The following is a 12,212-nucleotide window of genomic DNA, read 5'->3' on the forward strand; positions in this document are numbered from 1 at the left end:
TCTGTACCAGGGTCAACCTTGCCTCCACCACCCCCAAGCTGAGACTTGGCTTTGCTGTCACATATAGCAGAGCCAAGATGTGAAGGGAGAAAAAAAAAAAACAATGAAATGGGCTGCCATCAATGAGGAAGCATCGTGCAATGCCAGCACTTGATTTGGAAAGTATTCATAAGGCTTTCTTGGCTAGGATATTTAGACAAAAATAGAAATATTCTCATCAATGATTTATAAGATCTCTTTAGAGAGATGGGGCCAAACCCAGTTTAACAAAGAGCAAAACAGCACACCCCTACTTGTCTCTGTGCTGGAGACACGGGTCAGAGAAACAAAGCCATGAGAGGGTTGCTCTTTGTTCCTAACCCAGAAATTAGAGCTAGGAAAAGCTACCAATTTAGCCAGTTTGAATCTCAGAACCCCAGTCACTTTTTAGACTTTTCCAATTGCAATTTTATTCTTCCCTGGGGTTGAAACTGCCAGAAAAGATATTCTGAAGGTTGCATATATATTGTGGAGACTAACAATAATATTTAAAAGTAAAAGTTCCAATCCAACTAGACAGGAGCATTATTCCAAACAGAGAATATCTTATTTTGGATTCAATTCTTGAAGATGGAGGGAATGGGGACCAAGGAATGAAATAAGAACAGATTTAGAAAGAGCAGAAAGTAAAAGAACATTTCCTCATAACAAGGTAAGGTCATTTCACAGTTATGGGCTGAGCTTGTTATAAGCCCATTCTTGGATTCTGTTCATTTTCAATTATGCATGAATTGCCTCCATCTCCTGGACTCCATGAGAAACATATGGGATGGGAGTGGAGAGGGGACCTCAGTGCGGTACTGTTTCCAGTCTCCCCATCCCTGCTGTCCCTGTCTCCCTTCCATCCTGCTTGTTGCTCCCTAGCCAATCTTCCTAACACCAAAATGTTGAGCAGGTCACCGTCAGGATGGAGACACAGTTCCACATCCTATTAAACACTTACACAGTCAAGATTGTACCCAAGCTGATATTCAAGGCTCTCCAGGAATTTGTGCACATAGGTATGAGGCACTAGGAATAAAAGCTTGCACAAGAAAGGTGCAGTTGTAACTCCGTGGAACATATAGTCTAGTGGAGCAGAAAAGAGAAATCTATGAGCAATTAATTAAATGATTTCAATTGTGAGAGTCGCTGTCAGTGTGTTGTCCCTCAAGAGTGCACAATGAGTTACCTGTCATAACCTACACCATCAGGCAAGAGAGGCCTCCCCAAAGCAGTGACATTTCAGCAAAGAAGTAAACACCTAACCACAGTTATCTAGCCATAAAACAAGTAAAGGTCCCAGGAAGGACCACAGAGTAAGAGAGATCACAAGCATTTATTAACTGATGGGAACACAGAGTAGTTTTGTTTTCACTGAGGATGAAAGCAGTCAGTGCAAGCCTTATTCCGCACAAAGAGAAGAAGGGATTGATGGTAGCTGGCTCTAAGAAAGAAAGCAGATGGAATGGGATGGGTTATAAGGATTATGGAATACCAAGGCCATGAAAGTGGCTCTGTCTTGGAGGTAATGGGAAGCCACTGAAGGCTTTTACAGAAGAAACTGGCAACCTGAGATCTGTTCTAGAAAGTTTGTTCTATGCCCAGAGCAAAATGTTTTTCAGTAAGAGAAGGCAGGGCCAAGGGCAAAGAGACCAGTTAGCATTGGAACAAACCTTCTTCCTCCTTGTTCGTCCCCAAGGACTCAGGCATTCATTGCTCCCTTAGGCTCTGGACTTGCACACACACACACTGTGCCTCTACCTCCCCAGCCTGGCCAGATGCTGAGCAGCCTGCCTGGGAGCAGCATTGCTGTGTCATCCTCAGCTGTGGCCCAGGAGCAGAATGGAGCATGATGAAAAGAAGGAGAGATAGACAGACAGACTGCAAGGGGGAAAGGAGAGGGAGAGTGAAACAAAGAAATACTGGGTAGAAATAGCCTCTATTCAGATTGAGTGCATGTGAGAGATAGGGAGGGCTGAATTCTATATCTGACCCTGAGCAAGGCACCTTACCTCTCTGGATGTTCATTGCCAAAAGTGTAATATGAGAAAAGTAGATTAGAAGATGCCTAAGGTTCTTTGCAGCTTGAAAATGTTGTTTCTCTAATTCTGTATCTGTATATATAGAGCACCCCCAGAGGCCAAAAGCATTAGCAGCACAAAGAAAATACAATAAGCTCCAATGAAGAAGATATGCTCACACACTCCTGTCCCTGACAAACACACACACGTGTGTGCGCACACAGGACAGGTGCTATTCATTTTGGAGATGGTTGGAGCATCTCTACATAAAAATTTGCCTGCTCAATTCATCTTACATTCCTTCTAAATACTAGTAAATGTTCATCTCAACTAACCTAAATACTTAACAAGTGAGTTACTTGATGTGGCCAAGCTTTCTTGGTTGCTAAGGATGTACTCTTATGATCAAAACTAGTTTCAAAAGCCATTCTAGAGAGCATTTTTAGCAGCCTGTCAGATTTGACTTCCTACTGGTTCTTGCTGGCACTGGTTCTCTGTCCTTTCATTCAACATACAGTACCATGTGCCCAGCCAAAGATGCCAGGGCAGACAAGCTTACAGGACACCCCCCAGGGTCCCTTACTTGGGGAAAGGACAAGGGGACACTCCTGTAGAAGCTATCTTAATCTGAAGAGAAGATAGGGAAGAGTAGCTAATCTTGCTGCACACCAACCATCCCAATCTACTCATTTCACAGTGGAACGGTGAAGAATATTTGAAGGAGAGAGGTAGAAAAAAGGTAAGTTTTCAAAGGAAGCTTTAAAAAAAATCTATGAGAGTAGGCTTACCTTCCTGTGTAGATAGCTGTGGGCAACCTGTGCTCCACCCCGAAAATTTTTTTTAATGGACATAGGCAGAAAGATGGTTTTAAACATTATCATCCGTTCTCCACCTTTTCATTATACGTATCTGAGGTATAATTCTAAACACTGTCTGGTTGCCTTCTTGGGTGGGAAACTGGGAATCAAGGTCTGTCCAAGGCCCACTGAGAGTAAGAAGGTCTCACTGCGGAAGTTGTAGGTGGTATGCCAAAGGCTGGGACCCAGAAGCTACTTGTAAGCATGGTGACCAGATGGGGAATGGAGACTGGGCCTGGGATGGAGAGCTTGGAGATAGTCATTACGGCCCCTCTACAGTTCACTTCAAGGCTGCAGAGGATCTAACACAAGAACAATCCAAAGCCCCTCCCCACATAAAACATAGAAGACTCTCCTGCCTCAGATGCCACATAGGCTAGAGAAGAGGGAAAGTAAGACTGCAAAGATGGAGGGTTTGCCCATACCAGATTAAAAGCCCCAGAATAGAGGAGACATTTTATCTTATTGTTGTGCCTGTACTGGCATAAAGCACAAGGCCTCACACTCTCATTCCACTTTTTTGCCCACAGCTGGCTCTTTACCACTCTCTACCATACTTTCAGTCCAGCATTCTTCTTGTTAATAGTAGATGGGGTCTAACAGACTTTTCTATGGATTCAAACCACAATCTTTTAGGTCTCAGTATCCTGAGTAGCTAGAATATGAGCCACCAGCACCCAACAGGAATGACTGATTTTTAAACCAGAAGATTAAAAATCCTGTTCTCCCCTATGCATAGGGGATCAGGAGATCAGGATCAGAAGAGCAAAATGGCAGCTGGAAAAAAAGAAAGATGATTGTGTAGTTGCACCTTTCCCTTCTGAATGTAATTTCTCTGTTGCTGCTGCCGCTACAGGTAGCTGCCTACCATTCTGACACCTGTCCCTAACTATAATTCTCCAATTGGGGATTCCTTTCCCAGTCCCAAATCAGGTATAAAGGCCAAAACTCCAACTTACAGGCATTGTCTGAAAGAGCCAGCGAGCAGGCATGGGCCTCTGGGAAAACAGAGTATCGGCACATGTTGGAAGAGCTGTAAGAGTTCAGATTGGTAGGCCAGTGTCACTGAAGTGATGGAGACAAGAGACATTAAGCAAAGCCACCAAGGCACGGCAAAACCTGATATGAAAAGAGAACATTACATACAATAGAATTAAATGAAATGAGCTAGAAGTGGAATTAGCCACGTTGATTTTGAACATTCACTGTCACTTCCAAGCTGTGTCACTCCAAGAAAATAATCCTAACCTCTCTGATCTTCAATGTCCTGATATGTAAAATCCCAATGAAACCCTTGCAAAGATGAAGAGAGAATGAACAGAGCCTATAAAGAGACTGGCATGTAGTAAACAAATGCTGAGGGTTAACAAAGTCCTTGTTTAGGCCTCTGGGCCTAAAGTATACTGTATAGATAGCAGTAGGGGGACGTAACAAGGGAATTTGTGAACAGCCCAGAGGTCCTGGCCCTAGAAGAGTGGGTTTACAAGGCTGGATAGGGCTGTGGCTGGAGGGGCCCACCTCTGAGGCCCCTTTCCCAAGGAAACTGCAGCCCTGGACGTGGTGCTCTGCCAAACTGGCTGTCAATCCAACCCTGTCAGAGGCTTTCTCCTCATTGGCAGTGACTCTGACAGGGAAATCAGTAGGCTGATAGTGCGGTGCAGGCTGGGCAGCACAACAGACAAGGCCCTAGGGACAACTTAAGTGGACAATAATTGCAGGTTATTTTATACCAGGCTGCAGCCAAAAGCCAGGCAGCTATTAAGTGTGATTGGGAGAAATAATCAGGAGGAAGAGGATGGATGTGTGGGCCAGGCTGCTCTCTCTGTTCTCAGGGCTATTCTAAAGTTGGGATCAGGGAAAGGACAGGAACAGACCTGTAGGGAAATGCAGCTTGTACGGAACACAAGCATTTTATTCTCAAGGAAGCAATTCCTTCTTTCTTACTACAGATCCTTCTCCCTCCTACAAGGTATCAGAGTGTGGATTAAAGTCCCTATACCACAGATCAGATACTGAATCCAAGGAAGTGAAGCAGTAGCCCTCAGCTAGTCTCCTTTGAGCTCCTTCAGAGACAGCTCAAGCCTCTTTGTTGTTTGATGGCTAGACACACCAGTGACTTTTGTCACAAAATGCTCAGGACCTGTCTCTGGCCTGGGTGTCAGGTGGTAAGATATAACAAGGACCTCTCAGAACTAGAACTGGGAGCAGAGATCAAGACACCAAGGGGCACAATTCACACCACAAGGAAACCAGCTATACAAACAGGACTAGAGCAAGGGTCTGGACTATAACAGTATAGCTGGTTATTTCTCAGAGCTTTATCTTTTCCTTAGATACTTGTCTGCGATCTTTACAGATCAGAGCCAGAAACCAAGAGCAACTGCATAACTGATGGTACAATGCTATGACCATAGCTGCTCTAAGGACAGATGGACCCCAGATCTACCTATGGGAGATCTTAGCAACTGTGACCCTTACTTCATTCTCTGTCACTATTCCAGGAGTGCATGTGACTTTATTCTTGTTAGCCATGGATTCTCATGCCAGCAGAAGAGTGATTTTCTTCTGAGCAACGAATGGTAAAAGATTAGAGCCCCAAGGAGTGACACTGCTTCCTAAGGATGTATAGATGGCATATTCCTTTGACTCTTACACACTGAGCCCCTCTAATCCAACAACTCATTTAGGAAATATGAATATAGTACCCTCATCCCAGAAGCAAAAAGACCAGGAGTTTTCTTAAGGAGAGTCCCAGTAACAAAGCCACGGCCTTCATTATTCACAGAAGCAGTTTTTTGGAAGACATTCCTATCCTAACAGGAGCACAGACCCACTTCCTGCAATACAGATTTCCAAGAGCATCTTGTAAAAGGCTCAGGGTTCAGATAGCCTGCCCCTTCCTCCTGGGTGTACCCAGTCCAGCCAGGCCTTCCTGGTCCCCATCTGGAATCAGCCTGGACAATGACCCTGCTTTGGGTCACATAAGAGCAGAAACCTGGTTCAAGGAGGGATCAATTACACTGTGACTCAGAGAGAGGGCACAGGGCCAGCCAGTGAGTCACAACAGCTTGCCCACCTCCAGGAGGGAGAGGTGAAGGGCTGTGCAGAAGCCTCCCTGTGTCTGAGAATGCAGGTGTGTGGCAGAGGGCTTTCCTGACATTGGGGGTACTAGGTGTGAGCTACAGCATCTGCACCCTGATGAATCTAAATGCAGATGTGCTGGATGAGCTGCCAGGGTGGAACATCTCATGTGGGTTCCCTTCTCTTCCTTTAAACCCCTTCACAAACCAACTGGAGACTCCCTCCTCTTGCTCCAGTGTGGAACTTCCACTATGGGTTCCCCTTATATCCCAACACTAAAAGGACCACTGAGAAGAAGCCCCAACTGCCCTTTCTCAGAAAATCCTATGTGTCCTTATATAGATTCTTAAATGTTATCTTCTGCAGCAGTTTAAGCCTAGAATCAAGAGATCCAGTTTCCTCTTTGGTAAATACCCTGCTATCACAGTAAGTTTGTTAGATACCTACTGTGCGGCAGGTACTGAGAACTATTTCTTTTTAATATCCACAACTATATACAGCAGCAGCAGCAGCCCCATATTTTAAATGTAAAACAGAACTTCTGAAACCATGACTTATAGGGCTGCCTGGTTTCAAAGTTCAGACTTTCTCTGAACATGGCTGAATGTACCTATGCATGTACATGAATTCAGGTCAGAGGTCAAAGCCTTATATACAGATTTTTAAGCAATAAATGTTCAGTTGTATTTATAGACTGTATTTCTTCAAACTGCACTCTTTGAACCAAATGTATATTAATGTGTCTGCTTAATAAGAGAACAAAATTCATATACATAGCTTTACATGTATCCCGTAGAAGACTTTAAACTTACTAAAAAGCCTATAGGAGATGAGCCCTATAAGGTGGCAATCCCCTTTCTTGGAGAGTACTTTCTCCCTTTGCAGCCATCCTTCCTAACTACCCAGGCAACTTCTTTGTCTAGTCATGTGCTACTGATTACAGTCTTTGTGCTATAATCAGGAAGTCAGCTTATGATCCATGAATCCCCACTCTCAACCACTGTAGCTACCTGCCATTACTGAATGTGGAATGCAAACTTCCTCCATCCAGAGCGTTCAACCTCTACCTGGCTACTCATGCACCCTCTTGGCCCTCAGCCTCTGCCTCCTCATCCCACATAGCCATATCCTCCCTGTCAAGCTCTATCAGCACTATCTGATACAAAATCAAGGTGAGTGAGTCTAAAGTCCTCAGTTAACAGTCTTTTGCAGATCTGGCCTGGTGTTAATATCCTGCAATCTGACATTCTTGAGATTTCATCCACTTGGGGGTCCCCTGGCCCCATTTAGTCCCCTCAGTCCTTCATGTCACCTCTCTAAGTTGAGTCCCTTAACCCTGTACTAGGTAAAGTACTGTGTGTTGACCTGCAGGACCTTGGAGGTGGTGCGGAAACTAAGATTGAGTCCTGTGTAAGTTGTTGATGCAACAGCATTATCAGAGAAATTATGGTCATGCTAAAATAACATTTATCCACAGCATTGTGTGTAAATTAAAATTCCAGTTTCTAAAGTGAGCCCAGTGTCTTAAAACCTCAGGGCTCATGTACAATAAATTAACATAATTAAAAACTAATTAGTAAAACATCACAATCCAAAGGACTTGCTGCAGCAACACCTCTCAGGTAAGGAGACGAGGCCAGAGTGCCAGCAGCCAGTACACAGGGCAAGACCCAAGAAGAGGGAAGCAGAATTGCAGCTTTGTGTTCCCTGAAGGCCTCTTTCCCCAAGGAACACCGTGAGAAGCAGTAATGCTTCATGTAAGCACATAAGCATGCCCACAAGTCAAACCCAGATCTGGGCTGGCCTACTGGCAGGCCAGGGGTTGTCAAGCTCCTCCTCTCCAGGAAGGAGGAAGGGCTCAGCCAGATCTTCAGCCCCCTGTGGCCTGTTAGTGATGCTCCAATAATATTGGCTGCCTAGACATTGATCTAAGCACTTTACCTGCATTTACTCATTTAATCTTCACAACAACTCTATGAGACTGGTTCTCTTTCTCTGCCTATTTTGCAAATGAGGAAACTGAGCCACAAAGTGATTAAGTAACTTGCCTAAGGTCATACAGCTAAATAACTAGGCAAGGTAGGAGCTGAAACTAGTAGGGGGCTCCAGAACACAGACAGGCTCTGCTGACTTTACCCAAACGCAGCTGAAGCCACCTGCTTCTGTCCTACCAAGTGCTGCCCTTTAAAAAAAAAAAAAAAAGCTAATTCTCTGTGAAAATAAGGAGTCAGTTCCTAACCCCTCAGTGCAACTGAGTCCATCAACTTTGTCTATACTTTCTATAAAAACCCTTTATACCTCTGCTCCCCACTCTCTCACCTTCATAGTTTTTTACATGAGATTCATAAGTCATCCTCACAGTTGTTCCACTGTCTTATCTTCCTGATGTGAGATAAGGAAGGGGGAGGGGGAAAAAAGCCTGGAAAAAGAACCACAGTCTCTGTTTTACGTGAGGGAAAAACTGAGGCCCAGGAATATGATAACTGAATTTCCTTCTGCTATTTCTGGCTCTACAGGTCACATCATGCAAGATGTCTCTGGCTGTGATTCTAAGGTCCCATTATTTTCACACTGCTTTCCATGTGCAGCCTGCCCTCAACAAAAGTGAGGCCAAGCCCTGGCTTGGCATGGAAGTCTGGTGTAGAATCTGAAGGCACAGATTCCCAAAAGCATGGTCAGCTAGAGCCCAGGAACCCCCACCAGACGACCAGGTTTATAGAGCTCAGCCAGCAAGAAAATCAGCTCAAAGGATCCTTTTCTTCCAGCCTTGGCACTTGTCAGACCCCTAGGAAACAACTCTGTTCTGGGGAGCCCCTGGATTCCCAAAACACATGATATCCACTCTCCTATTCCCTTTGTCCCTCCAGGAGGCTTGATTCCCTGGCTACTCCTGCTGTGGGGTCAGGATATGACAAAGAAGTCTTTCACTGTGCTACTATGGGTATCAGAAAGCTATTAAAATCCACTGAGAGATGGTAGGAATTGTTTTTCTCTTCCTTTCTCATCTTAGGTATCATCCTTTATATTACTAAGTTGTTCCAAATTATTCAAGAATAGAGAAGCCCAGAGTATGTGGAGAAAACCACAGAGCTGAGGCTCCCTTCAAAACCCCATCCTGTTGACATGGGAGTCTTCTCCTTATACCCACCACTCACTTTTCACTTCCAGCCTGGAAAGTCCATCATTTTCTCTTCTTCATCATTCACCTCTTCTATAGGGCCAGATCAGGGCTCTGACCTTCAGAACTTCCCTAGATGTCACTATCCCCTAGCTTGTTCCTTTTGTTCTATCCCTGATTGTATCGTGCTCTTGGGTAGACGTTGGGCTCTCTGAGTGGGTTTCTGCCCAAACAGCATATGAGCTGTCTATAAGGAGGTGGGGAGATTGCTGACCCCCAGCCTTCCCTTCCTGCCCTTCGCAGGTCTGAGTAGAGTAGTCACTTCATAGCAACATTTAATTAAAGGTCTGGTCTCTTAGTTCTCTTGGAGGAGAAAAGGGGAGCCCATCAAGATGATAGCTCTGTTTTCAATTTGATCTCCAACCAGCCTTGGAGAACCAACTTCCTCTTTCTATCCTAGACCAAGTCCAGGCCATCAGCCAGCTCTCTGGCAGCCAAACACCTTCTGCATCCTGCCTTCACAATTTTCTCTCTTTCCTCAAGGCCATCACTCACCTCACATATCATCACTCCCAAGTTGGATTGTTTCCTATTTGCTCTCCATTTTCTTCTATGTGGAAATGCTCAGGCCTGGAAGACATTTAGCCATCTGTTGCTGTTTGCTGTTCTGGGGCTTTTCACTTGGTATGACTTTGGTCTCTCTAGACAGTGAGTTCTTTGCAGTCCTGTCCTCTTTCTGCTTCTTGTGAGAGATCAGAAGGATTAGATAAATGCAAGGATGACTGGGTGGTGATGCCTCCAAGCCAAGCAGTGTCAACTTGGGAAGCTGAGCTACTGTGTGGGCCCTGAACAGCCCGTTCTCATGCATGACCCCCCAACTCCTTTCCAGGGAGTGTCAGCCTAGGGCTACAGTTCCTATCATTAATGCCTAGATAAATGTATACAGCACTGGCTACCTCCCTTTGTCAGAGTGGCTTAATGATACCTGTGAACTGCAGCCTGCACACCTACCATGTGCTCATCACTGTGAGAGTGGTGGTAATGGAAAGAGGACCAGATCACAAGGTTTGCTTTCTACAAATTCACCATCTTGATGGAGAGAAAAGATTCATAGGCAGAGCCACAGCAGGCTGAGGATGTGTAACCATGTTTGGGCTGCAGAGTCTGATTCTGTGAGTGCTAGAAGGAAGAGACTAATGCATAGCTCAGCTCTGGGATAACTGAGAAAAGTGAAAGAACAGAAGGCAACAGTAAGGCCTGAGTACCTGCCCTGCCCAGCTCAAGTCCCTACACACACACACACACACACACACACACACACACACACACACACACACACACACACACACACACACACACACACACACACACACACACGGGCTTCCTGACACCTCCACAGATGATTCGGCAATAAAATGTAAACTCCAGACTCAGGAAATGAGAAGCAATTGTTCTCCACTCCCACTTGTATTTTCCAGCCTTCTTCCTCTCTCCAGTGGATGGAATAATTGTGGCCATGAAGTGGCACTTGGAGAAAAAGTTTTAAATCTGCTTAAATGTCACAGTGAATAATACTTTGCCCCTATCTTTCCCTAATTACATTTCTCTTTGATGATCTAAGGTTAAAAAAATTTTAACTCAAGTCTTCTTAGAATATCAAGGGCAAGGATACCAAAGAGCCAACTTAACCATGTTCCATACTATTTTCTCAGGGGTCTTGCTCCTTTATTGCATTCATTTAAGACACCTGTCTGTGTTATTTTATCCCCAACATTACTGTGGCTGCCTAAAAGATGCAGCTCTGCACCTTTAAGAGTTCTGTGCCAGTGTAAAAAGCTGCTTCGCTGTTTACACAGCCTTGGTGTCCAGGCTACTTTTGCCCCCAGCAAGCTGAAAAGAGGTGGAGAAAATTAACATACACCAACCACAAAGCTGAGAGGTGAGAGTCTTCTCTGTTTTCTAAGGGGGGGGAGGAGAAGTAAAAGAGGCCAAAAGCAAGTGTGCTAGAGGGGAAGAATAGAAATCTTGCTTATGGAAGAAAAAAGAACTCTCCCAAGCCTTGGAGAGAGATACCACAGTGGAGCTGTTCTAGAGGTAAGACCAAGTATGCAGCATGAGCAACTGAAAAACAAAACAAAACAACAACAACAAAAAAAAAAAAAACAAGGGCAACCTTTCAGTACCAACCAACCCCCACTCCCTCATTCACTCCAGTCTAGGGACTGCTTTTATTTATGTATTGGCTATTATTATTAATAATAATGTGAATAATTAAACACCTGTGAATAATCCACTTGGGCCTAGGGGTAACTAGGGTGGTAACCAAAAACAAAAGTGAACCTCCCCAGTCCTCTCCTGAGCAGCTCCCTCCTTTACCAGATAGGGCATCTGAGGGCCAGTTGGCTTCCCTTCACCTCCCAGCCTTGTGGCCCCGCTTAGAAGGAATGGGAGGCAGGGAGAGAAAGAGGTCCCTCTAACAAGAATTACTCTAAGTCCCTTATTACAACAGAAAATATATCCCACTTCACTGTGAGATCCTGGGAGCCAAGCACCAGTACTGCAAGATGAGGTTGATGTTGAAGGGGATGTTTTAGATAGCTGTTAGTCTTTGACAATATGAACTGGGGTAGGGGAGAGGGAAGCTCAGACTGGTAGTTGCACACACACACACACACACACACACACACACACACACACACACTGTGAATACAAGCAGAATCTGTCACATGTCCAGGCTACATTCACGCAATCACATACCAGCCTGAGAAGACATGGAATCACACACACCCCATGTGCTAATCAGGGGCATTCCCACCTTATTTCAGAACACAAGGCACAGGGCACACAACCATAGCAGACCCAATCTTTATGTGAGTTTTTGTTCGATTTCATCAACTCGGGTGATTTTTTTTTTTTAGATCATCGTGAAACACTGGATAATGTAAACCTAGGAAACCGATTTACGCATCAAGTGTATTTACACAGGACTCCACAAGCAAAGAGGGGGAAATAGAAAATGAAAGTTTCACAGTTCTCTGGATTGTACTTGCTCTTTTGGTTTAGGGGCCTACCTTAGGGGCGAGGCGGGCTCTGGCACACACACACACACACACA

Source organism: Dipodomys merriami, unplaced genomic scaffold, assembly GCF_024711535.1.
Source record: "Dipodomys merriami isolate MVZ:Mamm:240054 unplaced genomic scaffold, mDipMer1.0.p SCAF_2, whole genome shotgun sequence".
Taxonomy (NCBI): domain Eukaryota; kingdom Metazoa; phylum Chordata; class Mammalia; order Rodentia; family Heteromyidae; genus Dipodomys; species Dipodomys merriami.